At 41.0% G+C, this 23,798-nt stretch overlaps 1 long non-coding RNA gene across 6 annotated transcripts in view; it reads left to right on the top strand.

Moving 5' to 3' along the window:
• LOC147915219 (uncharacterized) overlaps positions 1 to 18,979 on the top strand; it is a 41,839-nt gene extending 22,860 nt beyond the window's left edge. For 5 of the 6 annotated variants that reach the window (XR_015554521.1, XR_015554517.1, XR_015554518.1 and 2 more), the window contains 3 exons: positions 7,652 to 7,839; positions 13,540 to 13,631; positions 16,531 to 18,979. This is a non-coding gene — a long non-coding RNA (uncharacterized LOC147915219). Of the gene's footprint in view, positions 1 to 1,678; positions 1,836 to 7,651; positions 7,840 to 13,539; positions 13,632 to 16,530 lie in introns of all 6 variants that reach the window. The other variant, XR_015554519.1, reaches the window with a different exon arrangement.
• Positions 18,980 to 23,798: the final 4,819 nt, after the last annotated feature.

Raw genomic sequence — 23,798 nt, 5'->3', positions numbered from 1 at the left:
AATATCTTTCCATTTCTTTGTGTCTTCTTCAATTTGTTTCAGAAATGTTTTATAGTTTTCGGTGTACAGATCTTTCACCTCTTTGGTTAAGTTTATTCCTAGGTATTTAATTCTTTTTGTTGCAATTGTAAATGGGATGGTATTCTTAATTTCTCTTTCTGCTACTTCGTTGTTAGTGTACAGAAATGCAACTGATTTTTGTATGTTGATTTTGTATCCTGCAATAAAAGAGAGTATTTTACTGGCCTTTTTGACAGGAGGAAAAAACTAAAATTCACTCTAAAGGCCATGATAACTTCTACTATATTTTTGAAATATTCTAACAAATATTTGCTATTTGCTTCCTTAAATACAAGGAAAGAATGAATGTCTGAGATACACAGTATAGAAGATATTAAAACTATTTTTTTTTGTGGGGAAGATCAGCCCTGAGCTAACATCCATGCCAATCCTCCTCTTTTTTTTTTTTTGCTGAGCAGGACTGGCCCTGAGCTAACATCTGTGCCCATCTTCCTACACTTTATGTGGGACGCTGCCACAGCATGGCCTGACAAGCAGTGCGTCAGTGCGCGCCCAGGATCCGAACCCAGGCCGCCAGCAGTGGAGCGCGCGCACTTAACCGCTACACCATGGGGCTGGCCCCTAAAACTGTATTTTTTTTGTGTGTGTGTATCTGAAATAGTAAAAATTTCTACTAGTTTAACATTTATGTAAATCCTAAGAATAAGTACAAAGAATTTTATTCCTTCTCGATGCTAGGACTAGTCGCAGATCGTGCCAACTCTGCAGCAAATGGAGGTGGTGGTTCTTGGATGGCAGTTTTCCTGGAGGGAAGCTAGGCTGCAGTTGGCAAGTTGTGATGTTTTCATCTGAGGTGTTGGTGTGAAGGCTTCCACCACTTCCTCCCCTGTTATTTCCAAAGGAAGGCCAAGATTGGGTAAGGGTCAGGGCTGGCATGGAACTAAAAGGCATCGGGCTGCTTTTACAAAGATGTATGCATTTTATCTAGTAGCGTTCCCCTATAACAGCTCCAACATGTCTTCTATTTCAGTGGTTCTCAGCTGGGGTGAGTTTTGCCTCCCAGAGGTATCTGGAGTATACTGGAGAGTATACTTCTCCAGTCAGAAGTATCTGGAGACATTTTTGATTGTCATAACTGGAGGATTTGCTACTGGCATTTAGTGTCTAGAGGACAGTGTAGGGGAACAGAATCTGTCACCCCAAAATATGGCTTTTTGCCATAAGGATTATGTTAATCTGGTTATTTTTAAGAAACAGCAGACATGGGAGAAGCTCTAAAAACCAAGGGGAAGTTACTCTTTGTAAAAAGCACTTACATTTGTAGGGAAATCTCCATTTGTAAGAGTGTCTCCCTCACTGTACCAGGAAGAGGGGGATGACCTTATCTCTAGAAACTCTTATCAGTGCAGAAGGCAAGGACTTAAATATGCATAGCAACCTTACCATTATTTACTGTGCTTTTCCTGGTAACCTCTCATAACTGATTGCCCCCACCCCAACGTCTTTTGTCTTTAGCTGAAGATGGTATTTAAGGTGGTGGCTTCAACCATTTTGGCGAATTACTCAGTTTTCCTGGGTCCCTCCTATATATAGGATGTATACATGTTATTAAAATTTTGTTTGATTTTCTCCTGTTAATTTGTCTCATGTCAATTAGATTATTAGATCAGCCAGAAGAACTTGTAAGGGTAGAGGAGAAAGTTTTCCTCCCCAACAGTTGGCGACCAGCCAGGAGACTTCACTGGCAGGATGCTGCTCCCTCCGAGACTGCTGCAGCTGAGAGATCTCGGACCTCTGATAAGAGCTGGCAGAAGGTAAGAGTTCTTACCTCATTAGTCTCCTAGATCTCTGCCGGCAGGGTCCAATGGAAGCAAGAGTGGTGAGTGTTTTTCCTTTCTAAATTTAGATTAGCAGGAGACAATATTTGTGGAGCTATTTTCTTGGGCTTAGCAATTCTGGTAAATTTGTTGGAGTACTCTTGGCTTTATTGATCCATTTCCTTCTAGAGATGGTCACTGTTTTTTACTTTGTCTCTGTCTGTTGTGTCATTTGCCTTGTTCTATGTCTTGAGAGCTTCGCTTTACAACCATTGAGAATATTCTCTCTGGTCTCTGCCAACTGGAGGATGCACATACTAGCATGCGTTTGGCAACCAGTTGAATAGACTGAGATTTCAAGCCAGTTGGTCAGAAGCACAGGTAACAACCTGGACTTGCAACTGATATGTCTTTATCTGGCTGTGCCAGCTCTCAGGGGAATTTGTCATAGGAGACCCCAGTCCATGAGGGGCCTTTGTCATCTCAACCTTTGTTGCTTTGTTAGTCCTGGAAAAGCCCATTCCAGTAGCACCTGCCTGGTGTCACAAATTAGCAGCTTTGTGACTGGAGGTGTCTCATATTTTTATGGGAGACCAGACACACTGTTTTCACTACACCATCTTACTACTTGTGCAAAAAAGGCCTTTTCTCTCTTAAACTATTTTGGGAAGTGAATTTTCTGGATCTTGTGATCCTTTGTACTCTCTCGTGGGATGCCTCTTGTGTCTTTGGTTAAGCCATAAAAGGCTTATTGATTTGAATCACTATTGAGATTAATAGATCCTACTTGTCAATGGACAGATGATGGATCTTTTAAATTGAATAAACTTCTATGCGGCCAGCCTGGTGACGTAGTGGTTAAGTTTGCATGCTCCGTTTTGGTGGCCCAGTGTTTGCAGGTTCGGATCCTGGGTGCAGACCTACATACTGCTCATGAAGCCATGCTGCTGCAGCATCCCACATATAAAATAGAGGAAGATGGGCACAGGTGTTAGCTCAGCAACAATCTTCCTCAAGCAAAAAGAGGAGGATTGGCAACAGATGTTAACTCGGGCCAATCTTCCTCATGATCCCCCCCAACAAAAAACACAAACTTCTAAATTGGAAATTGTTTAGAGAGCTCTCATCATAAACAGTTGTTTTATTGGTACCTATGGAAAGACCAAATTAAAAGGTGGATACAAAGAAGTATAACGGCTAGCCTTAAAAACTCCCTTAATAAAAAACAAAACAAAACAAAATGGTTTGGGAAGCCTCATCCAATTTGCATTCTCAGCTTCCCCTCCTGGGTCTTAGAGATGCTAATAAAAACATTAGGTTACTTAACAAGAGAAAGGGAAGAGGCTGAGGGGAGAGTCAAAGGACGCTTCCCAACAAGGTGGAGATTTTTAAAGGGTTATTAAGAAATAGGGTGGATAAAGCAAACAATGAAAGAGGTGGACAAAGAGGAATCAGAAAGGGAAGAGTCCCGGGACTCATCCCAGCAGGGTGGAAATCTTTAGATGATTATTAAGAAATGGGATGAAAAAAACATTCATTCAGGGGTTAGAACAAAGGCTTTAATATAGCACTACCTAAGGTTGGACAGGCCAAAGGGACTCTCCCTGCTGGTCCCTCAACATTGAAGGGCCCGAAAAAGTTTGCTTTATTTACCCCAATTTGGAGAAATTTAAAAAGCCTGAAGGAAAGAATTACAATGACCAGCAATCACCTGGGGCAACAGTTAGGCTGATTAATCAAGTTAAAGATTGACAAAATAGCCAGGGTCCCTTGGCTCAACCTCTCAGTGGAGACCCAAGGCCTTTTGCACAGGAGTGTATAAAATGGCTGGGGAGTAAAGAGGAGAAGTTTCTGGGGCTCCTTGATGTGGGAACCCCATAAGCTGTGATACCAAAACCACTGGTGTGACACTAACTTGTGCTACAATTAGATTGAGAAAATGAAAAAGTATAAGGGTTAACAGGATTATAAAGTTTGGAATGTTTGAGCAGGGGTTATGTGAAGAGGTTATGTCAGCTTTGCCTGAGTGTTTTATGGGAATGGATGTTATGTCTGGCTGGGAATGCTTCCCCCACCCAACATTATAAGACTGAGACTTGTTGATGGGGTCCTGGTGGAGGCTATGGTTAGAGGTATAAAAGTTGATGGAATTAAGGTGAAAGCTTGTAGGAGACTTGCTGTATTTGGACAAACTTCATGTAATGTGGTTGCGTCTCTTTTGCCTGATTGTATTGTGGAGATGAACATTGTGTCTCACTGGGGAATGTTTTCCCTGCCTGGTATTGTAAAATAGGGCGTGTGAATCCATACTTCAGGTGATGTTAATTAAACATGCTAAAGGGGGGCCGATGGGGTTGCCTGAGCCCACACGGTGTGAGATAGAAGCTAGAGGTTGATATTTGGGGGCTGACAGGAATGATAGTGGAAGCTTTTCCCCCCGGAGTGAATTGGCCTGGGGTTGAATTGTGCACTGGAAAGAGGGCCATTGTTGAATGCTTTGTGCAGACTTTTTGAAGATGTGCTACATTGAACTCTGAAGTTCTAGAACATAGAAATCTTTTGATTTCCATCTTAGTTGGAATTGAAGTCTTCTCCCTGATATAAAGAGGCAAATTGAAGATAATTTAGTTGGGTGGGTGGGTCAGCCCTTTGATATTCAGACTGCGACTCAATTCTTTGAGGAATTAGAAATAACTGTCCTTGTCTTATAAGTTGAGTCTTTACAGGACCAGAGGTATGGCTTCAGAAACAATTAAAAAATCTTCAAACTTCCCCTATTTATCTCAAAAAGCTTATATGGGAAAAATTCTGGCCTTAGAAAGCCATAGCCCTTCTTGGAGGAATTTTCTCTGTGCATTTGGGATGTAAATTTTCTACCCCCATCTTCTCTAGGACTAGGAGCTATTCTTCAAAATTCAAATTTTAGAGAGAAGTTTCTTATCAGAAAAAAAAAAGAGGGGAGGTATTTGGAAATTGGGCAAACAAAAAATCTTAAGTGTCTTCTCCATAAATATTAATAAAAAACTTTAGCCATCTGAATGGATAAAACTTAATTTTTTCCAACTGCCAAAACAAAATTTGGATTCAACTGTTCTTTTATAAACTGGTGAATTTTGTACTATTGTGCTCATCTCATTACTAAAATTTTTTAAGACAAAAGCTATATGATCTCTGTTTGCATCTGTCTGTGTGTTTGTGTGTGTCTATATATATATATATATATATATATATAAATAATATGCTGTAAATGTGAGATATTTTTCTACCTCTGAATGGTATTGCCAATGCTAATTTGTAAAAGAGCTCTATTTAATTGGGTTAAATGTCAAGCACTTCTAAGGATTAGGGATTTTAATGTTCTTGGAAATATGACAGAAACTAACCCAAATGTTTTTCAAGTTCATGTGATCTAGTATTAACACTTAGTAAATACAAGCTAGTTTAAGGTTGTTGATTTAATTAATACAAACATGTTTTTAGAGTTATCAACACTGAATATAATGCAGATAAACAGCTTTTATTCCACCTGGGTACTAATCAAATTCATATTTTCTGTTGCAAAATTTGTGAGCAGAAAAAATAACTTACAACAATGGCCGATTTTGCCTAATGTCTTATAAAGTTTTTGCAGGTAATCTAAGCATAAATGTTGGTAGCAAATGAATTAAATAGATGTAAATGAAATAAGAGTTTATAGATAAACTTTTTAGTAACAATTATATTTTGTGTACTTAAAAATAGTTTCCAAAATCTTTTTGGTAACTTGAAACCTTAGAGTTTTGCAAGTTAAGTTAAATGATGGAAATTTATTGAATATCTAGATCATTTTCAAATAAGATAAATTAATGAAACATTAATTACTGAACATAGGGCTACCTACTCTTGGCTTTTTATTACCAAGAAACTAAAGATATTTGGGTCTGTTAGTAAACATGTTTTCTGCTGCACTGAAAAGCATGTGTCTAAAGATAATAAAAGATATTTATAAAAGTTGCCAAGCTATGGAATGTTAAAGATGGTTCACAATTGCTTACTTCTTAGTTTTCACTTGAAATTAAGATTTCTAAGGGGTAAAAATTCTAATATGTATTATTAAAACTACTAGAAATAATAAGGGAAACAATTCTATATGCAAGAAAAGTAGAATATGTTTTTGGTTAAGAAAAGATACGAGGTATGGAGATGCAATTTTTTAAAATGGGAAATGAGAAGTAATTTTGTCTAAACTAGAACTTTTGTTATGAAGAAAAAATTAAATAGAAAGGAGAAAGAAAGAATTTTACCTTGCATAGTCAAGTTGGTTAAAAATTGGATTGTTGATATAAGGGGTTTGGAAATAGGCTTTAATATCAATAGTGTACTTATAGAAAACTAAACCTTAATTTTTTTTATCTGTTAAAAGGATGAAGTTTTCTTAGACTATTGGTTTGCTCCTGATAAGAGACTGTAAGAGGTTTTCTTTTAAAGTAAATCTACCTAGAAAACAAAGATTCTGTGTTTTATGAAAATAATTTCTGTATTTGCCTTTGAAATATTTTATTATCACTTTGGTTAAATAGATAATTAAGTATTAAATTTCATAATGATCTGTGATCCTACTTAGATAAGTGTTTTAAAATCATTTTTTAAAAAATTTTTTGATGAACCTCCAAAAATCAAAGTCCAAAAATGAAATCTTTTGACCATAAAACTAACTTCAAAGTTTTCTGGAGGGGCCCTGGAACATTTCAAAGGATTTTTTCTCCTATAAAAAAGGATATATTAAATTAATTAAGCTTATTTGATGTGTTAAAATTACATGGGAAGTATTGTCAAATAAGTAATGATAAACTTTCTAAGGTTTTATTGCATGGGTGAAAGTTATTAATATAAATGTTCTAGAAATTGTACAAAATTTCTAAAAATTCTCATATGTCCTGACATAACGTTTTGGTCATAACTCTAGTTATCTTAACTGTTGTGTGTCACAGAGATAACTAAATTTTCTTATTGCATTATAATGAACCCTCATCTGACCTTTAAGTATGGCCATTATTAAGTCTCTGTCATTTATAGGGAGTTATTATTTTACTTTGATGTTTTTGAAACATCTTTAATCTTCAGAGAGATTCATAGAAAGGACTCTGACACTTACCGTAGAATACAGGTTTCTAATAAACTTTCAGAACATACCATTGAACTGGGTAAGAATTTGCAGAATTCTAGGGGACTGGCCCTGTGGCGTAGTGGTTAACTGCACGCACTCTGCTGCTGGTGGCCCAGGTTCGGATCCCGAGCACGCACTGATGCACCGCTTGTCAGGCCGTGCTGTGGCGGTGTCCCATATAAAGTAGAGGAAGATGGGCATGGATGTTAGCTCAGGGTCAATCTTCCTCAGCAAAAAGAGGAGGATTGGCATGGATGTTAGCTCAGAGCTGCTCTTCCTCACAAAAAAAAAAAAAAAAAGAATTTGCAGAATTCTAACAGAGGAACTGATGGCTTTGTAAAACTGCTAAAGATCAAAATCAAGAATTACTTACACAGGACTGAATGAACTGATGAGGATGATTATAATTCTTATGACTTTTTAAATTTGCAACATTACTTATTTTTTTAATGTTTCATTTTTCCAGATTTAAGAAAACTTTTTTTCTCTTCAGCTATGACTTAAGAGCAATTTGGAAAATTTTACATTTATGAGAGAATTGAAACATTTATATTTTTCTCTCTACCTGATTCCTCCAAAATTCAGAAACTCTTAGTGAGTATTCTTATTTTCATGGCAATACATTTATTAACATAAGTTCAATAAGATTTTGTTCTCCTTATAACAGGATGCAACTGGAAACACTGGTTATATTACCAAGGCTTTGACTGGAATGTCATATTTAAGGGAGGCATGCATAAACTCAGATGTGACCAGACAGCTTTAAGGAACTAAGATTGATTTTATGGGGCCAATAAAAGCCCCTTGGAAAAACAGCCTGGTACCTTGCTTACAGGTTCCCGGCAACCTTACCAGGTGAGTAAAAAAGATCACTTCCTGGCAAGTGCAAGAACTTATAGGTAATTTGGGGACCTTGAGAAGAGAGGAATTCACCCAAATCTATAGGTATTGCAGGCAAAGTCTGATGGCAAGTCCTTGGCTTAGCTTTCCTGGCCTCAAGAGGCCTTTAAAAGTTCAATTTGAGATTCCTTATAAAAAGTTCCAGCAAAGCAGATTTATGAGAGCTTATATGATCAATTGCTATTCTTGCTGTACTTATGTAAATAATTGGTCCAAGTTTATTAAAACTAGACTCATTTTGCAAATAAATTAATCCTAAATTGGTTATCTTTGGTAAAAATGAGGGTGATCTTAAAGAGGAAAATTATGTTTCAGTAATACACTTATGGATGTTAGATTCTAGTGCTGTTCATTGTCTTTGAGGTTTTCAACTGGATCCTGAATTCTTCTAGTTTCCTCTAATATTTAGCTACAAATCTCCAAATTAATGTTTCCAGTTTTCTCCCATCCTTCTTATTTGGAAGCACTAAGAACAAAAGCTGCCCTTTTCCCTGAAGCCTTGCAAACTGGAGATAGATCACCTGATAGAAACTTCAGAAAAATAACCACAATAGCTCACATTTAGATAATCTTTGTGTCCGTTTCTGTGTGGGCCACACTCAGCAAGATCACCAGAGACATTCAAACTGCAAACTAGGAAAATCTGCCCGATTGCTACCACCAGCTCTCACTCCATCTGAATCGGCTGGATCTAGAAATCTTGATTGGCTGCCCCCTGGGCTCAGAAACTGGTTTTTAGTCTGCTCCAATGATTAACCTTTGTTTTGTTTTGTTTTTTGTTTCCATAGAAATACCTCTTATTAAATACCCAATTTCTCACACAATATAGGCCTAACTTTGGGAACCACCTCCTGAAATGAGACACAATTGTTTAACTGAACTGACTTATTCTCAAGACTGAGTGACTGGTTCAATGAGATGAAGCAATCTAGCAACTCAGCTTCTGGACTGTGAAACTTTTTGTTTGAAGTTTCAAAGATGGGACTGTAGGGGAGCAGAATTTTTCACCCCAAAATATATCTCTGTCAGGGAGGAGGAATTCCCCCCTCTACCCTTCTTGTGTTCTTATGGCTGGACTAATAATAAAATTGATACAAGACCAGATTAACAGGAGAAAAACCCAATTTAATATGTACGTATTGGAGATCATAGAGAAAGGATGCTTGGTGAGTGAACAAAGCAGGCAGTATATATCTTTTACACAAAGAAACAATAAATTTGTGAGGAAGGACAGGACAAATAAACTTAGGTTTGAGTTATGTAATGAGAGAGGAATTTAAACAGAGTTTAGGCTTGAGGTAGTAAATTAGTAAAAAGTAACAGGGTTTGTTTGTAAAGGCTTCTTAGCCTTGAATTCCCTAGCTCTGGTGATAAGGATGTCTCTCTCAGCCTCCAGGCACAGGGAGAACACTCTTCACATGGGAGATTTATTTCCTGCTTTCAGAGGGAACAGAGAGAAAAGGGTCAAAATGCCCCCTTTTTTTTTGCACTGCCTGCTTCTCAAGTAACTTTAATTCAAAATAATTAATATGCTATTGTGGAATATCTTCCAGCAGCTCTTTGGCATAAGGATTATTTTAGGCTGATTATTTTTAAGAAACTGCAGACATGGGTGAAGCTCTGAAAACCAAGTAGAAGACATTTTGTAAAAGACATTTACATTTGTAAGGGAAATCTCCATTTATAAGGATGTCTCCCTCACTGTACCAGGAAGGGGGGAATGACTTTATCTCTAGAAACTCTTATCAATGAAGAAGGCAACGACTTAAATCTGCATAACAATCTTACTGTTGTTTACTGTGCTTTTCCTGGTAACCCCTCATAACTGACTCCCCACTCTCAGTATCCTCCTTTATCTTTAGCTGAACATGGTATTTAAGGTGGTGGCTTCAGCCATTTTGGTGAATTACTCAGTTTTCCTGGGTCTCTTCTATGTATACAGGAGGTATACATGTTATTAAACTTTTATTTGTCTTAACAGGCCATGTCAGGCCCTTTTGGAAACACAAGGTCAGGCAGAATTAATTTTAAACCAAATGGCTTCTTCATATACTCTAATATATCCTATTGCTTTTCATTTATTTATCAAGACATAGTCCTGGCCCTGCCTAGGTGGTGTCCTTAAATTCACAAAAAAAATCATTTCTCCATCTATTTTTGTTTTTCATCTTTATTGAAGTGTCTTTCACTTCTTTGCTCCCTTTTCCTCCCTCCCTCCCTCTGTCCCTCCTTCCTTCCTTCCTTCCTTCCTTCCTTCCTTCCTTCCTTCCTTCCTTCCTTCTTTCTCTTCTAGTTGCTCTGCTTTATCATAGCTGTATTCATTTGTCTTTATCCCACGTGCGTGCATTGCTTTTTTAGGTCTTTAATTTTGAGCCACTTTTGATACCCAAAAAAAAAAAAAAAGCAGACACTTATCTCTTTAATTAAAGGAAATTGTCCTATAGGGAAAAGTGGATAGAATCTGGAAGGACAGCCATACTTTCTGAATCCTGATATAACACAATTCAATTCAACCTTCCTGCACTGAGCCTTCAGTATTGAGATATTAAAAAGGAAAGCAATAAAGCTCATCCAGTACTAATTTAATCAGAAGCCAGTGCAATCAGTTTCCTTGATATACCTTTTGTCAACACAGCTTTACGTGTTGAATAGGCAATCTAAAACCCTGGAAATTTACCACATTGACTTATCAGCAAAATTTATGCTGAACCTAGGTATAATAATAGAACTGATTAAAAAAATAAAATGTAGTCTGCATACCATACCAGTGTACCATAAAAGTATGGAGTCTTTTAGATATCTTATTTAGAAATTCTCTCTCTTTTTAAGCTTTTGACTGTGTCAGGTTCACCATCTATTAGCTCTACAGAAAATAGGAGCTAAAATTTTAAACCATTAAAGCAAACTTTGGTTCAACTTGATAAACATTTACTAAGCACCTACTGTTTACAAGACCAGGAATAAACATTGTAGAAGATTAAAAAAGATTAAGATACAATCTTTGCCCTAGTTTATAATCTGATGTGTGTGTGCGCGTGCGTGTGTGTGGGTGTGTGTGTGTTGTGTGGCGAGGTAGATAAGCACATACAGAAGTTTGTTTATGGTAAGTATATTAATACATGTACCAACAAGGAGCTGCAGGAGTTTATAGAGAAATGCTCATGTTTTCTTATTTAAAAGTGAATTTTTGGGCTGGCCCTGTGGCTTAGCAGTTGACTGTGCACGCTCCGCTCTTGGCGGCCCGGGTTCGGATCCCGGGCGTGCACCGACGCACTGCTTCTCTGGCCATGCTGAGGCCGCGTCCCACATACAGCAACTAGGAGGATGTGCAACTGTGACATACAACTATCTACTGGGGCTTTGGGGAGAAAAAGGAGGAGGACTGGCAATAGATGTTAGCTCAGAGCTGGTCTTCCTCAGCAAAAAGAGGAGGATTAGCACGGATGTTAGCTCAGGGCTGATCTTCCTCACACACACACAAAAAAAGTAAAAAAAAAAAAAGTGAATTTTGAAATTAATAAAAAAAGGACTGATGAGGCTCTAGTTCCTAAAAAGCTGTGGTTTTCTCAGTGACATTTTACATCTTGGTTAACAATTACATTAAATTTCAGGGAAGTTTAAATAAGGAGCTTAAGTAGACCTGACGTTCTTAGTTTAGCACTTCTATTTATGCCTGTTTTCCTAAGAACTGCCTCATAGCTATATTTTTCAACACGTCTCCTCACTTCTCTATGGTGTGCTCTTTTTTTTCTTTAAAACTATGGTGGTCCCAAAGCAGAGTCTTACTCTTTTTGATTGTGGATCTAAGTCATACATTGAAAACAGTGAAACAATTACATAAACATTGAAGAGAACCTGCTAAAAACAATATGTAATGGGTATTTTATCAATTTAATTGAATAAAATTTATCTTGCTTAAGAATGACTTTTTAAAATAATGCCTATAATAGTCACTATGCAAATTTCCTCACCTGACGTCTATTTGAGACTTTAATAATAAGGCTCTAGAAATGATTTCCAACTTTCCCCTGAGATCTAATTGTTACCACACCAGGTCCATTTTTGCCCATTGCCCAGAAAGCCAATCACCGAGACGATGCGATTGCAGAGAGAGAGGGTTTAATCACAAGGCAGCCAAGTGAGGAAAACGGGAGAATAAGTCTCAAATCCACCTCCCCGAAAATAGGGACTCGGTTATTTATGGAGAAGGGGGCAAGGTGGTCTGAAATGATTGGAGGTGAGGAGAGATGAGGTAATTGATGATCTGCGCAAGCGTAGCCAGACTTCATGCCTCTGTAGGACACATGTTCACAGAATGGCGGCATTAGCATGCCCTGAGGGTGGAGTTCAGCCTCTTGCTGTCAAAAGGGCCCAGTTGATGGGTTGGTGGTCTCAATCCTGCCTGAAGAAGACAAGGGGTTCGGTTCCTGAAAAAATAGCTCAAACATCCATTACCATGGTGACCCGACTCCAGGAGGATGTTATCTATAGGAACCTAGTGGGAGTCAGATAGCATATTACCAAACAGCACAGTTAACAATGGGTAAGTTTATCATGCAGATTTAAGTCCTCATCTTCTGTTCTGATAAGTTTCTAGGTAAGGCCATCCCCCCCTTCTTCCTGGTACAGGGAAGAAGATACCTTTACAGATAGAGATTTTCTTTACAAATGTAAATGTCTCTCATAAAGGGCAACCAGAACTAAGAATGGGCTTAGCACGGACCCACCCAGACACTGGAGATGTCTATGGTGATCACGGCCTGTTCTGGGGGCAGAGCTTCCATCCCAAACTCCTTTGGTTAGTTAGTGAGGGTGGGGGCCAATTCTGATCCCCCATAGTTACTAGCTGTTTAATCATCACTGGCTAACTCTTTGCCAGTTTTGTAATCAATATTCAAAAGGACATATACTATCTGAAAATGACAAGTAATGAGAAAGTCTTCTTGCTCATATTCCGTGACCTTTCAAATGACTATTTGTGCCAAAAATTACTCACTATTTGGACTGAATTCCTAAAGAAATCCAAATGAAATTGAGTCCTACTAAAGCTTTATTCAATTAGGCAATCACATTGGAAGATCAATTTTTAAAAGAAGCTGGATAAAACTGGTTTTATGTGATAAGTTTCATAAGGCAACGCTCACCTTTTGAAACTGGCAGGTGTGTCCTTACTATGTGGTGGGGAAGATCATTAAAGTAATTACAGATGTGTGTTCACCACCATTTAAACAAGACTACTTCATTAATATGCTGGCTTTGGATTTTCCAATCATTCTTTATTTGCCCCAAATTGTGTGAGTCATTCTCTCTCTGAACTGAGCACTGTGTTTACATCCTCACACATAGCTTTTCTGCAGCCTCCACCCCCTTGACTGCTGACTGCTGTTGACTTGACATCAAAGCTTGGAGAACTGGTTAGGTGGGTTTGTTTTGTTTCATTTTTTAATGAGATAATGAAAAGGCCTCTTTGGAATGCTGAAGGTGCAGTGGCACTTTAGGAAGCTAAAAGCTGGTGAAGAAACTTGAAACAAATTAAAAAATTCTGCTTCTGAGAAAACAGATATAAAGGAATCACACTTTGGAAAGCACTGAAGAGATGTGTTTTTGTTTTGTCCTACAATCATCTTTTTTTCCTTCTATTCGTTCACCTTCAAGCTTGAACCATGAAGTCAAATCCTTCAGGGAAGGGGAGAGTGGGTCTCGTCTGGGCACCCTTTGGACTGAGTGCATCACCCGTATCCTGCCAGGTACGTCTGGGTCAGAACAGAAGAGAAAGAGGGGAGCCCATCCTCCTGGGAGGAAGGACGTACCAGAGGCAGAGGAGCACATGGTGAGACGAGGTGTCTGAGTGACCCTGTCTAGGCCAAAGTGCTGAGCATGGAGCCGTTTAGGTAGAGCGCGGGCAGAGGTGGAAGAGAGGCTTTTGCCCTATTTCTTTCTTGAAAGGAGGAAATCTCAGAGAGTGATTCTTCCCATAACAATATGGGCAACTGCAGGGTGAGGCAGGTGGAGTGAGGGCCTGATTCCCTAGATTCTCCCCTTTCTAGAAGTTTCCATGAATGCTATGGCAAACTATCTGGATAGCTAAAGGTACTACTGGGTGAACTTAATGGGAGGGATATTAACATCATTGGGGCACAGTGACTCTTTAAGCAAGGGTAGGTGGCCCACCTGGGCTGGAGAAAGAATGGAAGTTGAAGGTCAGACCTCATCAGACCCAGCTGAGAAAGACCTGACTGTTCCTCAGGCCCAGACTTGAACAGTAGATGCCAGGTGGTGGCTCCAGTGACCAGGAATAGGAGAGGGAAGGTAGGCAATGGTGTGTATGTAGCCAGGGCCCCAGCATCATTCATTGAGCTGCTATCTTGGACAACAGCCAGGGCAGTGGAGGAAGTTTAAAATGCTCAGCCTTCTCCTCGAAAAGCCTGAGTTACCCAAAGATGCTATGTATTTAATGGAGTTTACCAACTGGATTATATTTGTGTTTTCCTCTATTGGTAGTGTAGGGACCCACAAGGAATATCAAGAATTATAGAACATAAATAAGCCAAGGGGTTTCTGTGCACAACTGTGTGCAGGATGATAAAATTTGCAAGGCTGCCATACAGGTCTGGCCCACACACCCCGGGACCTATGAATGTAATTTACATAACTTTTTTTAGAGCTTCAAGAATTTCTAAGTTGAGGGCCGGCCCCGTGGCTTAGCGGTTGAGTGCGTGCTCTCCGCTGCCGGCGGCCCGGGTTCGGATCCCGGGTGCGCACCGAGGCACCACTCCTCCAGCCATGCTGAGGCCGCATCCCACATACAGCAACTAGAAGGATGTGCAGCTATGACAGACAACTATGTACTGGGGCTTTGGGGGAAAAATAAATAAATAAAATCTTTAAAAAAAAAAAAAAAAAAAAAAAGAATTTCTAAGTTGTAAAACTATCCAGTAAATTTAGAGTGGTAGACAAGACCCTGATAATTGTGCTGTTGCAATGTTTGTGCTTTTTGTAAGAAAGTCTGCTCTGTGACCTTGGGGCGTGCGCCTCCCTGTGGTGAGAGGGCTAGTGCTGTGGCTTGGTGCTTCCTACATAGAGCCTTGAGAAGAAGAGCTGGAGAGGGCTGTGCTGGCTCCTTGTTCTGAAATGTTCTTGCTGTCTCTCTTCCTCTTTTCACTTCCAAGCTGACTCTTCCTCTCTTCTTTTGTGTTCAATGGACACTTTGTCCCATGTCAGAACTGCCAGATGGACAGGTTGGGCTTGATGACCCCAGAATAAGGACCTCTCAGATGAACTTTCTAACACTCAAATAACTGCAGCCACCACTGGAGAAAGCACAAAGTCATTCCCCGGGAGGAGAGTACATTTCGTCCCAAGAGTCAAAGCAATAGGATAATCAGGGTCTGACTGAGAAATTTTGGTTTGTTCATTTCAATTTGTTCTTCAATGCTGCACTGGAGAGCAACATTCCTAGGTTTTAGGGAACTGCCATTTCTCCCTCCTTTTAAGTGAATTTTACTAATCTATCATCTTCACTGTAAAGTATGAGAACAAAAGTACAGACCTCCACTGAGAGACTTCAAATTGTGTTAATCTTGTGGGAGATTAATGAATTTATGCTCCTCAAATGTCACACCCTTTCGTTTCCCCCAAGAGAGAAACACAGTGTGGGGTAGGTGGTTTGTGGAGCTCGCAGTAACCCAGTGTTAACTAAATGGTGCTAACTGAACAGATACAGAAAAACCTAGACAAGAAAGAAAAGGCAGCCATGTTGAAAAACGCCTCTTTGAAAACACAAGGTAGAGAAAATCAGTAATGTTTGCCAGGGAAACTGACGGCAGTGGGAATCTATGTATTTTTAATAACAACGTATGTTACTAATGAAGATAATAGATACATAGAAACAAAACAGTTCATGAGCCTGTGATCTTACGATAGGGTGAGGGGGCTTATGAAGAGGGTGGAGAAAAATCCTTCAGGTGCAGTCAGACTGAAAGACTCATTTCATATATAAGTAATTCCTGCCCATAGAATCATTTGTCCTTCAGTAAAAAAGCAAGAAGTGACTTCTTTCATGGTTCTGGGCAAGAATGACTGGATAAAATTTTTGAGAAGGTAGTTTGCAAGATGTTGTCAATAAAGTAAAAGGAAAAAGTGAGATGTGGGAGAGTTTGTCCCATTGTGGAATAATTTTATGTGCTAGCCTGGTGCTTGGCACATATTATTTATTGAACAAGTAATTGAATCCTATTTCTTTATAACATACAAAGTAAGTTTCCTAAAACCAACATTTAACAGCCACGTGATTCCAGGGCTGCCTAACTGCCCCTGATTCCCCTGTATCTCTTTCCCACTGTCTCTTGCTGCCTCCTGATTACACTGATTAAGCACCTATGTTGGATGTATCATGGTTTGGTGTGTTTTGCCAACAATTAAAACATCTAGAGGTAGAACTGCCCAATGAAATAGAGGATGCCCAGTTAAATTTGAATTTCAGATAAACAACAACATTTTTTTTTGCGTAAGGATGCCTCAATTATTACATGCTTCCTGCCAGCTCCAACAGCATTCCATTCTTTCTCTTCTGTCTTAATTGATTCACATCCCTTCATTCACTCACCACATATTTATTGAGCAACTTCTCTGTGTGTTGTGTTCTAGGTGCTGAGGAGAAGAGTCAACCAAATCAACAAGTTTGCTGCCCTCATGGAGGAGGGAAATAAGGAAATAAGGAAAGACCTCACAGAATATCAGGAATGTCGAGGGCATCAAAGAAAAACAGTGCAAAAGAAAGGAATGGGGGTGACTGTTGGGTGGACTCAAAAAGGAGTGGAGACTGTGTGGTTAAGTCTCCACGCAGGGAAGACGTCTCTGTGATGGGGACATTTGATTTGAGGACAGATGATGTGAAAATGTGAGTCATGTGGAGATCCGGGACAAAACTGTCCAGTCAGAGGGGACAGCAGATGATCTCGAAATCTAACACAACTTTGAAAGATCTAAACATTGTTGGTTTTTAGTGGTACTCTATTTTGGCCCCTCCCTGGCAATTATGTTTTCACTGCCCTTTTCTGTATCACATCAGCGGAGGGCACAAACGAACCGGCTGGCGGGGCTTCTCTGCTGCGACAGGAGAATGTGGGCAAAACCCTGTTTGTTCTCGTGGGCAGTTTTTTCTGAGGAAACTAATGAGAGGCAGTGTCCTCTGAAGCAGGCTTCCTCAACCCATTGGGTTCCTCCCCCGTGAAACCTAGGCCCAGGCAGCTGCGGGATGTACTGCTTTTTGAACGATGGAGAGCCAAGTAATCAGGCTGCTATACAGTTTAACTCTATTGGTTAGATACGGCATTAGCTTTCACATATAAACAGCTCCTGTATGGCACATTTCCCAATAAAATACAGAATAAAGGACCATGGGTCACAGTGACCTTATATTCTTAATCAAAAATGCTCCTACCTCCGGACAGCTGGGCCCCTATTCTTGGCCATGTACTAAAGGTGGCTAACCCTCACCTTTTGCATTAGATCCCATGCCCTTTGGACATTGCTTTGGAAAGTCTCATCTTCTAATCACAACCTCCAGTTTTGTCTCTCTCCTGCTAATAGCATAAAATCATGCTATCACTTCTCCCATCATTTGAAAACCCTCTCTTGGTCTCATATCACTCTCCAGCCATGCCTTCATTTCTGGGTCCCCTTTCTACCAAAATTCCTTAAAATAACTGCTATATTTGCTGTCTTCTACATCACACTTTATCTCTCTACTCCTCTCTCATCAGGCTTCCAGCTCCACCACTCTAGGACGCTGCTCTTGTCAAGGCCCCCACGATCCACCGCGCTGACATCAAGGGGGAGTCCTTGCCCTCAGCTTCTGGTGGATCACTTTCTGCTCCTGGAGGCAGTTGGCTTCCGACACCTCATTCTTGATTTTTCTCCTACTCTGCTTGACACTCTTTCTCAGCCTCTGTTGGTGTCTCCTCATTGCTCTGACTCCTAAACATTAGATGTCCCAGTGTTCATTTTCAGACCTTTTCTTCTCTTTCTACACTTGTTCCCTTTATGATCTCATGGCATCTCTACACTTATATCTCCCACATTTATATTTCCAGCCTATACCTCTTCCTCAGAAGCCAGTGTCCTTTGTGTAGCTACCTAGACAAGAGCTCATGGGCACCTCAAGCATCATCTGTCCCCACGTCTTTGCTGCTGTCACCCTGTTCCACATCACTATTGTTTCTCAAATAAGTGTGGTAGCTTTCTAATTAGTCTTCCTGTTTCTACCCTTGTCTCTCTACAGTCTATTCTTGAAATAGTAGTTGGAGTGATACTTTTAATACATGCAGATCATATCCTGCCTGTGCTTAAAACCCCAACTTTCCTCCATCTTGGAATAAAAGTCCGAGTCCTCATGTTGGTTGTCAAGGCTCCACCCAGGGGACACCTCCCCCTCTCCCGCTCCTTCTCTCCAGCCACACTGGCTTCCTCACTGTTTGTCACTGGTCAGCTCCACTCCCCCTCCAGACCCTGTGCTTGGTGTTCCCTCTTAGACTGGAGTGATGTTTTTTCAGATCCACCTGACTCTGAGCTCCATAAGCTGTCTGCTCAGATGTCAAGTCGTGTGTGTGAAGCCTCCCCTGGCCACTCTGTGTAAAATTGCAGCCCCGTTTCCCAGCTTTATTTTCTTCTCAGCACCTGTAACCTTCTAATGCGTATATAAGATGTACGTGTCTGTATATCTTCCCTGCCCCACCCCTCTGGCATGTAAATTCTTGAGGTCAGGGATTTCTGTTTTCTTCGTCACTGTATTTGCAGGCCCCAAAAGAACATCCTGCAAGTGCAGGGGATCAGTAAATATTTACTAAATGAAAAAAATTCAGGCTTTATCTTGTAGTACATGATCAGACAATGGGATAAAATATTTGGAATCAAGAATTAATCTAGCAGCCTTTCAAGAAACTTTTCAGGAATCAATTGGTTTTCTTCATTTTATGCTAATGGTTTATTAAGTTTTAATTCCAAATTGTATTGTGAACACCATTCTATAAGTAATGATAGTTTCAGTAAACCTATATAATAATGAATGCCAATAAAGGCATAGTTTTCATTGGAAGCACTGATTATGCTAGTAATTTATTGAAATTCCATTTGTACATGTACTTATGTTGAAACAAATTGAATGCAAAATTTTAAATAATGTTATTTTTATATAATAATGTGTTACATACATAATGAAGCATTTATAATCTTTACTCTTTATAAGTATTTTTCAGTTAAATACTTTCTATGGAACATAAATTGAGCAGTCTGAGCACTGCAGAAGTGAGAGAATGTAATAGATGAGCTAATATTGTCCTCTAGTGGCCAATGTGAGAAACGCACTATGGGAATCGGATGCTCTCGGAGAAGTCTATGCTTTTATCCAGATAATGTCTAGGGATTGGATGTGTCCAATAGATTATCTGCTTTTACAGTGTTGAGTTAAAAATTTTTATTTAGTATTTAAAATCTGAATCATATAAAACACTTGAATAAGCAATGAACAAAAAAAAAGGACCAATTAATTTTTTAGAAAAAGTGTTCACATTTCATTAGCAGTCAAAACATACAAATTAAGAAAAAAAAAGACAAAATCGTCCCAACATGGATGGACCTTCAGGGTATTATGTTCGCAAAATAAGCCAGACAGAGAAAAACAAACACTGTGTGATCTCACTCATATGTGGATGATAAACACACACACGGAAAAAGAGAACAGATTAGTGGTTATCAGAGGGGAAGGGAGGAGGAGGGTGAAAGGGGTACAGGGGCACATATGCATGGTGATAGATAAAAACTAGACTATTGGTGGTGAGCACGATGCAGTCTACACCGAAACTGATATATAAGAATGTATACCACAAATTACACAATGTTTTAAACCAATGCGACCTCAATAACATAAAAAAAATACAATGAAGAAAAGAGCGGTATACTTTTTTCGTATGAAATCAGTAAAAAGTTTGAAAAGAAATGAAGGTGTGAGCAAAGAGGCATTTACATTGTTGGTGGGAGCAGAAGTTGGTACTAGGTCCTTAACCTGGGGTCTTTTGGGGGGGTTTCCTGAAATTGTATGAAAATTTTTATGTCTTTGCCTTTTTTTCTGAGGAGAAGTGAAAGTTGTCAAATTATCAAAGGGGCCTATGCTCCCAAATGTTAAGGAGAAATGTGTAAATCATTTCTGGGGTGCAAATTGGCAATTTGTGCAAAAAAAGGTCGCAGGTATGTGCATTCCAGCATTGTTTTGAGGCTTAACAATTACCATCCACCAAAATGCTCAACAAGACGGGAGTTCCAGGTAAGTCTCATTCCAGCCCTAGCATGGAGTCACTGTGGCTATTAGCAATTGTGCTGCAGAATTAATGATTCTTCCACTTGTAAATTTTATTAGCAAAGGAACTAGTAAGGGAGGTTGGGTGGGGAAACAACAATTTCTGAAACTGATTTCTAATTTTTCACCAAACGGTACAATGGCACCATTGTAAGCCTTGACTAAGTCTGTCCATCTTTCCATCTGACATTGTGTTTTAGGCATGGACCCGTGTTCTTGGTTCTCAGCAGAGTGGGGGCAGAGAGGCAGGGGGCACATTATAGTATTGTGAGAACATTGCAAATTGTATAGACAAAATGTCTACCAAAGAGGAATTGTGGCTCTGGAGCACAATGAATGCACCGTTACAACCAATGAAACAGCTGCTTATAGAGTTGGATCTTCAAGATACAAGGTAAAGAGAAAAAAACCCAGTCGCTGGATAGTCCTGATGAGAGATTTTCACATATTGAGGCATATGTTAACTATTCGGCTTCAAAACTGATTCAGCTTGAACTAAAAAGCTTGACTTATGACCTATCAAACATACATGGTACGGCTGCTTAACCGTTTAAGACAAGAATGCATACTTCCCAGAGTGACATCAGCATCATGGCAGAGTGACCTTCCCCCATTGATCTTTCCCCCTCTAAGACACAACAAAAAGGACATTCATATTGCAACAGAAGCTATTCATACAACACACAGGACATCTGAAGCACCCATGCAGCTGTATATCTGAGGACTGAGGTGCTGGAATCCCCAGAGGAAGTGGAAGGAGATAAAAGGAGCTCCCTTCCTTCCCCCAGGACTGCAACCCTGAGACAGACCACGTGGCTCTCAGAGGGGTGAGAGGGGCAGCTCTCCTAGGGAAAACTGGTGTTCTCCAAAACCCCTCACAGCCCATGGAGAATCCCCCTACAGAGGGAGTGGAACTGTTGCAAGGGTACTTTCGACAAGCTAGCCCCTCAGGAGGGCAGAGAGCAACAGTGAGGCGAGAAACCTCTGAGATCGGGGAGGTGAAAGTAAGCTCCCCTCCCCAACCTGCCTGCCTGCCTGGCGCTTCAGCACAGCAGCCCTGCAACTTTGGTGAAGCGGTGCTTCAGCACGGCCCTGGCCCCAGAGGCAGTGGCCCACAGGCACCCAGGCACCAGTGGTGGTGACCTCCCAGTGCCGGGGCCCCACCAGCAGTGGCAGCGTGACTGCATCCTGCTCCCAGAGGCAGTGGCCCCCAGGCGCAAGGGCCCCACCAGCGGTGGCAGCCTGCCCATGCCCCGTCCACAGAGGCAGTGCCCCCAGGTGCCCAGGCCCCACCAGCAGTGGTGGTGTGCCCGAGCCCTGCCACCAGAGGCAGTGGCCCCTCAGCTCCCCGGGCACCAGCAGTAGTGACCACCCAGAATCCTGGCCCTACCAGCGGTGGTGGTGTGCCTGTGCCCCGCCCTCAGAGGCAGTGGCCCCCAGGTGCCCAGGCCCCACCAGCTGTGGCAGCATGCCCATGCCCCGCTCCCAGAGGCAGCAGCCCCCGGGCGCCTGGACAGCAGCAGTGGCAGCAGTGTGCCTGTGCCTGTTCCCAGAGGCAGCAGCCCGCTGGTGCCCAGGCACCAGTGGTGGTGACTGCCCAGTGCCCGGGCCCCACCAGTGGTGGCAGCACGCCCGTGCGCAGGCCCCAGAGGCAGTGGCAGCACACCTGTGCCCAGGCCCCAGAGGCAGTGGCAGCATGCCCACACCCAGGTCCCAGCAGCAGTGACCCCATAGCACCCTGGCCCCACCAGTGGCAGGGTGTGCCCACAGTCCCACACCAGAGGTGGTGGCAGCTCAGGCCCCACAGTGCCATAGCCCCAACTGCTTCAGCTAGACCATGCCATGGCCCCAGCTTCTCTGGCTCAACCGTGCCACAGCCCCAGCTCTTTTGGCTTGACTGTGACCTGGCCACAGCTGCATTGGCTCAACTGTGCCCTGCTCCCAGCTCCTTTGGCTCTACCTCCCCCCTGGCTCCAGCTGCTTAGGCTTGGCTGCACTCAGGCTCCAGCTGACTTGGCACCGGCAACTTCAGCCTACCCCACTCCAGTTCCAGCTCCTTTGGCCCAGTGGCGCTCCAGCTCCTGCTTCTTCAGCCCAGCTGCACTTCAGCTGCAGCTGCTTCAACCCACCCACACCCGAGCCCCAGCTGCTTCCGCCTAGCCATGCTCCAGTTCCAGCTGTTCTCATGCTCCAGCTCCAGCTGTTCCCACACTTCACCCCCAACAGCCTCTGCTCAGCCATGCTTCAGATCAGTCACTCTTCAGCTCAGCTGCGCCTCAGCTCAGCCAGGGGCCAACCAGAGCACTGGTGGATCAAGGTGGGCACAGAATACACAGCCCTTGATCCCCAACTAGTGGTGGCAAGAGGAAACTCGGGCCAGATATGTTCACTATGAGGAAAAATAAGCCAACACTGACAGGCACTATGCAAAAATATATTAAATATCCAGACCAAAAGGAAAATGACAAGTACCCAGAAGTCAACCCTAAAAGCACAGAAATATATAAACCTTAATGACAGAGAATTCAAAGTAGCCATCATAAAAAAGATCAATGAAATACATGATAACACAGATAGACAATTCAATGAAATCGGGAATTTCTTCACAAAAGAGATTGAAACTAAAGAAAAACCAATCAGAAATCTTAGAGATGAAAAACACAATAGAGGAGATAAAGACAAATCTGGAAGCCTTAAGCATCAGGGCTGACAATATGGAGGAAAGAATTAGCAATATTGAGGACAGCAATGCAGAAATGCTCCAGATGGAGGATGAAAGAGAACTAAGACTAAAAAGAAATGAAGAAACTCTGAGAAATATCTGACTCAATTAGGAAAACCAACATAAGGATTATAGGTATTCTAGAGGGAGAAGAGAGGGAAAAAGGAGCAGAGAACTTGTTCAAAGAAATAATAGCTGAGAACTTCCCAAACTGGGGGAAGGAACTGGAAATACCAGTGAATTAAATCAATAGATCTCCTAAATATATCAACACGAAAAGACCCTCTCCAAGGCATATAGTAGTAAAGCTGGCAAAAGTCAATGACAGAGAAAAAATATGAAGGGCAGCTAGACTGAAAAAAAAAAATGTACAAAGGAATTCCAATCAGGGTCTCAGCTGATTTCTCAACAGAAACTTTACAGGCTAGGAGAGAGTGGAATGATATATTCAAAATTCTGAAGGACAAAACTTTCAGCCAAGAATACTCTATCCAGCAAAAATATCTTTCAGATATGATGGAGAAATAATAACTATCCCTGATAAACAAAAGCTAAGGGAGTTCATTGCCATAAGACCTCCCCCACTACAAGAAGTGTTTAAGAAGGCCCTCATGCCTGAGAAAAAAAAAGAGAAAGAGGATTCAAAGTTTTGAATAAGGAGGAAAATAGGTTGACAAAACCAGAAAAATTGCAACTCTATATCAGAAATAGATTAGCAAGCACTTAAGTATAAAACCAAAGATCAAGAGATGGAAAACACCAAAAATAAATATAACCTCATCACTTTAAACACAAACTCACAACACAAGAAGTAATAAGATGTGACAACAATAATTTAGA

Source organism: Ceratotherium simum, chromosome 15, assembly GCF_057802395.1.
Source record: "Ceratotherium simum simum isolate JZ-2026a chromosome 15, ASM5780239v1, whole genome shotgun sequence".
NCBI classification, from domain to species: domain Eukaryota; kingdom Metazoa; phylum Chordata; class Mammalia; order Perissodactyla; family Rhinocerotidae; genus Ceratotherium; species Ceratotherium simum.
This window is presented reverse-complemented; position numbering and strand designations above follow the sequence as displayed.